General features: G+C 37.1%; 1 long non-coding RNA gene across 1 annotated transcript; it reads left to right on the plus strand.

The window, feature by feature from the left end:
- Nucleotides 1-4,147: 4,147 nt before the first annotated feature.
- Nucleotides 4,148-5,363, plus strand: LOC149812931 (uncharacterized). Its single transcript, XR_016428204.1, has 3 exons — nt 4,148-4,278; nt 4,569-4,667; nt 5,072-5,363. It is a non-coding gene; the product is annotated as an uncharacterized LOC149812931 (long non-coding RNA).
- Nucleotides 5,364-6,050: the final 687 nt, after the last annotated feature.

The following is a 6,050-nucleotide window of genomic DNA, read 5'->3' on the forward strand; positions in this document are numbered from 1 at the left end:
CCTGTGGGTTTAAGGTTGATACCCCATGGTCAAGGTGATTCTTCACCCATTGAGGCATCAACTTGTTTGTGCTGAGAGTGACTTCTAAACTAAGAATCGTCTATCCGCTCCTTGTGTTTGAAGCTTTTGTGCCGAGACATGATTTGATGAGGGAATAAGGGTGTACGCTTTTTTACTTGGTTCATCCCACCTCCCGAGCATTTCTTCTTAGGTGAGAGCACAAAGAGATTGTTCTTTTATAAGATGTGTTCTTTCTTGTAGGACACAGAAGGGGAGACCCTGATATAATCATCTTGTAATGCCCTGAATTTCCAAAACATTACTTGGTCAAAAATTCATGGATTTTCTTTTCTTTTTTTTTTCTTTTTTTTCATTGCAGTGAAATTTAGAAAATGTTTTTAGTAGTGGAAAATAGACGATAATGAATCATCGATTTTTTAAAATGTCGGGCAAGTCACAGGTATATGCAAAACACCTATTGACCACCAAAGTATTCTATTTATCAAAATGAGTTGTTTATTATAAACACTACTGCTTAGAAAAATAGTATTCTATGAAACTGATTTTATAAATGAAAAGGTTCAACACTGTCTAGAGAAACCCTGAAACTCGATGTCGCCTTATTGCGCATATCGCATCGCAAGTTCAGTACCTGTATCCCTCATTAAACGGGGTCAAAACCATCGCTGGTCTAGTAGGAAAGCTTTTGAATTCAAATGAAGTATAAACTGTGAAAAATACAATGAGCCACTTAGGGCTACAGTTTGAAACATTATTGCTCTAGTCTTCACGACTTAGCGTATATCGCGAAAGCCTCCTTACGGCCATGGTTGAAACATCCAAGTTCAAGTCTCCATGACTTGGCATACATCATGAAAGCCTCTTCAAGGCCATTGTTGAACATCAAAGCTCAAGTTTCCAAGACTTATCATCATGGTATTCCATAAATCCAAGTGAGGGATCCTTGAGCTTAGCTTAGTCATGTAGATACAATATGGGTCTTTATCTTATCAGTCCAATAGTATACCGATCTCAACACCTTTCACAAGGTTATGCATGAATCATTAGAACAACTCGAATTCATTCATTCATTCATACATCATTGAACCTAGAATCAATGCATTGTTTTGATATTAACTCGTTCACTCCTTGGTATGGGAGATAACTTATCTTCGGCATCAAACAAAACTTTCTGGGGGTTTATTATGCTATGTATTTTATATACTCCAGGTGTCTGAGTGACTCTATCCGTAATAGGGTAGCAATGAAAGCTCATGTTGGGATAAACCTGCCAGATCATTTTGGATGCATCCTTTACTGCAATAGTGGGGTTCAATCCTTAGATCTTAAGGATAACCCGACCTCCAAACCTCATAAGTGATGGGGAGGTCCCTTGAACTTTTTGGATCATAATAAATTTGTCACTTGTGGTTGTAGCATCATCATCTGCTATGGTGACACTACAAGAAAAACGTTAATTAGCGACGGAAATTTACAACAAAAATAATCTGTCACAAATTTATGATAGATTAGCTAGAGAAAACTAATCGTCCCTAAAATTGAAATTAGTTGTGGAATTAGTAATGGAAAAAAATTGTCTCAAAATCCATTGCTAATTAGCAATGAAAACATTCTGCCTCAAACTTCGTTGCAAATTCGTGACGGATGAGCGACATAATTTTTTCGTCGCTACTCCGTCGCTAATTTGCAGCGGCGTTTGAGACAAAATGTTTTTGTCGCTACTTTTCGATATAAAATGGCCCATCTAGGGTGAAAAATTCTCCCTCCTTCTCTCTCTCTCTCTCATTACCCTCAAATCGACCGAAGCCGCGCTGTCGCCGTGACCACCACCGCCTCCTCCTCTGTTTCCTTTCTCCCCCTCGCACGCAGTCACCAGAGTCCTTTTCTCCTCCTGTTTTCCTTTCCTCGACCAAAGACCAGACAGAATCGGGTCGTCATCGACCTCCACCGGCGGACCCCATCCCTTCCTCACCTTCTTTTTTCTTCTTCCCCTTCTTTCTTCTTCTCTCCTCTCTGGTGTGTCGCCGCTTTCCCCTTTTTGTCCGAGCGCTGACCGGAAGCCGTGTCGTGACTTGTCGCCGCCGCCTGGGTCTTCCATCGCCACCCGCATTCCTACCTTGTTCGGATATCTATTGTCGGAGGTAAATCCCTCACCGGAAGCCATCTTCGAGCTGCTGTCGCCCGTGGACCTAGCTGAGCCCCGGAAGCCATCTTAGAGTTAAATATTCTTTCATTCTATGTGTTAAAGAGAGCTTATGTATATTTGATCTTAGAATTTCTTTCTTACCTTTTTCCTGTCTTCTTCATTGATCTTCAAGATGATTGATTATTATCTTTTACTTGTAGCCATGTGCAAGTTCAAAGCAATACCCCAGCTGGAGGCAAAATAAGAGGTGGACCTGGTGGTCTTCACAAACTTTGTGGTGTTTTTCCTGAACTTCATGCTATTGTTGGTGAGTCAGCCATGACACGAACTCAGGTCCTTGAATACCTAAGTCTCAAGGTTTGTTGTGAATGCACAGAAGTTTTTAGTCACTTTTAAATGCTAGATGATGATAAATATATTTATTCCTTATTCTTTTTTTTTTTTGCTGACTGATTCCATCTCCTTTTACCATGTGCCCAATCTTAATCTTGGTATGATGGGATATAACCTCATCCCTTAAGAAATAATTAAGATCTTTCTGTAATAAATATGTAGTTGCAATGAAAGAATTGGTATGATGGTATAATGTGGTGATATTGTTTAACTTAATATTATTTCCTGCGTCCTTTTGAGGACCTGATCTTCATGACTTTGTAACTGGCTAACAAACTCCATGAGAAAATGTGCACAACATTTAGGCGCAGTTTTAATAAAAAAAATTCCACAGTTTTGACTGTATATTAATTTATATCTAGGCTGTCTGAGCTTGTCCTGTTGCATTCTAATATAATTAGTGATAGCTTAAGTTTTCAAGAATGTTTCAAGATGGAAAAAATGACTTCAACGTTTCAGGTGAAAATTTACCTCCAAACGCCCTGTGACTGGTTTTATCACTGAAATATTTGTGTACGTTATGTGTCCTAATCATCATCAGAGTAAATCAACCAGTAACAGTACTGATTATTAGATCGTGTCAGGATAAGCTCAGTGCCATGTTGGATCGATGCGTTCTAATCATCATCAATCAACTAGTACTAATTACTGATTATTAGTCTGTGGCAGGGTAGCCTTAGTGCCATGTTGAATCTTGTAACTTGTAGAGGACTTAATGCACTCATTCAAATGGTTACGCTCAGTAATATTTCCCTTTATTTTTGTTCCCTTGTTTAGTGTAAATGACCTGAATTTTTTTTTTCACTCTATATAAATGTCCTTTTTACCCAAAGGAGATGCCTTAATGGAAGTGACTAAGGTATTTGCTGTCACATGGATACTCCATTTTTACTCCTGTACCATGTATCCTTATATACTAGTTGCATTGAGAAACTTCATAAAAATGTGTATATGAGCATATCCGTATTCATGTGGAATTGTAGTTGAACCAATGGTATAAGTACTGTAGTGTATCGTATGATAGCAATATGTACCTTCTCTAGTAGGTAACAGATACGATACATGATACGCACCTGTATCTCTATACGAGATTGTATTGTACTTGTATAGAGTGTATCTTACGCTACACCCTGATATGCAGAATATCTTATTATACACAATCAATGCAGTTTAAGTTGCACTGTTTTCAAATTATTTTTTTTGTTAACATATAAGGCTCTTTAGGGCCAGTTCATACTCATTTCTAAAGAGCTTGAGAGTGATTTGGGTCTATTTCTTGCTAAAAGAAGGAGCTGATGATAACAATAATCGTGATTGACATTATCTAGTTTGTTTTTATTTGAATTTTGAAAAAACTGTTTTATATAAAAATTTTAAGTATTAAAAACACTGTGATTTTGTTTTTGTTTATGTAAATGCACACTGTTATGAATCTTGTGACTTGTTAGCTTTGTTTGGTTGTTTAATGCATGTTATCACATACTTTGCATTTTACTTGTGAGATATGCATGACATTCATAGCATATTATTTTGATTATTGGATGTTCGATGTCTTCATTTGTGTCTCTTTCTTTTTTGTCTTGGTTCTTTTCTACTATCTACTCTGTCTTGATAAATTTGCAGTCGCTCCACCAGTTGCAGTGGATGGGAACCTCTATCAGCAGCGATGGCTATAAATATGGGGATACGGTGTTTGGAATTATATACAATGGGATATGGTACAATCGTAAAACGGCATGCCCTTGTGAAACAATATGGCCACTAATGGTTCACTTGGCATATTACATTTCTTTCTTGAAGATAGCATAGTGATAGACATTTTTGTTGCAACGGGCATGGATCTAGTGACTCTATTTGGTTGGCCTTGTCTGTTCAGAAGCTTGAGAACACCTAAATACAAAATCTTGAAAATACTTAAATAATAAGGGTTCAACTATTAGATAGCACACATGCACAATCAGTTCCATGATATTCTTAGTTAGGGAACTAATTGAAACCTATGTCACAGTGACACGCCAAAACAACCTCCTGTCACGGATGATAAGCTCTGACATGAAGTTCAACACGTTTTGGCGCACGCCTAAAACATGCCGGACTCGGTGTCCAGGTTAGCTGAAGGTTTTCTTTTTTATTGTTGCTCTGACATAGGACATGTTTTTTTATATATCAGAACCTTTTGTTTATGTCCTTGGTGGCTTGCTTTTTTAAAGAACATGAATATTCAGAAGGCCTATAACCTTGTTATGCTGCATTCTTATGCAAAAGAATTTGTTTGTTTTGAAATTATTCTTAAACATTAGATATTTTCTCTTTTTTCCTTTTTCCCCCCTTATTGGATTTCACTTGAACATATTGAATATCTTCTAAGTCTTTCAAGTTTTAGCAGTTTTCTGTGTTTCTTTATCTTAGGTTAGTGTTTCATACTTCCATTTCCATCATCATTTAACATGTCATTAGTGAGAGCTCTTTGCCTGCAGTTTATCACTCACTGCTTGTGATCTATTTTTTCAGGATCCATTGAACTCAGTGATAACATGCGACTATAGGCTTTGTGAGCTTTTCAATTGTGAAAAAATTCCTGCACTGGGCTTGTCAGAGATGCTGTCAAGCCATTTCTTGAAGAGATAGTGTGATAATTGTAAACTGGTTAGTTTAATTAGTGATTTTATTTTATTTTTATTTTTAGAAAATTTATGCTGACCTTTTCAATTGTCTGATAAGTTCTTTTGCCTTGTAGTGGGATGTTGTATATCATAAAAAATGCTGAATATTGCAATTCCAGATGACCCTTATTGCACTACCTAACCGTTCTGCTGTCTGTCATTTGCTTTTGTTGGTAATTGGCCCTTCAGTACTATTAATCTACACAAATCAGGATCTTAACTTATTCCTATGCAAAGATTTCACAAAGCTAGGACCTTAGTTTGATAGAAACTGGAAAGAAAGTCTTGACTACTTTTAGATTTTAATAACTATGAGGTACTGTGATTGACATGTGGTAGTATGGAATGGAAACTGTTTCGCGAACTGTGGTGGTAGCACAGTCCTGGATATTGGAATGACGGAGCTTGTTATCTAATTCCTCAGTATGAGAACATCGACTCTTGACTAACGTTAATACATTTTCCGCTGATGGTTCTGTCAATTCCTGTGTCAAATTTTAATGACACTTATGTTTTAAGGTACATTACCTTTTTATTCGTCTCCTAGTAGTGTATTTTCCTTCATTGAAAACGAAAACTGTTCTTTTTGTGACTGCTGATTCTTGATGATTTTTCTGTAATGAACTTATTCAAGTTGAAATATCTTTTAGAAAGAGATTCTCAAAGGGGAGGGACACTTTATATAATACTCTTAAGCAGAGTACCTGGTATTTGTTGAAATTTAAGCCTTGGAGGACCTATTACAGTAGGAACTTATCCAGGTCCTTGGCCAGTTAAATACTCGAAGGACTCAACTGTCTGGTCTCTTATATAGTTGATGACTCTTG

Source organism: Nuphar pumila, chromosome 16 (genome assembly GCF_984573655.1).
Source record: "Nuphar pumila chromosome 16, dmNupPumi1.hap1.1, whole genome shotgun sequence".
NCBI lineage: Eukaryota > Viridiplantae > Streptophyta > Magnoliopsida > Nymphaeales > Nymphaeaceae > Nuphar > Nuphar pumila.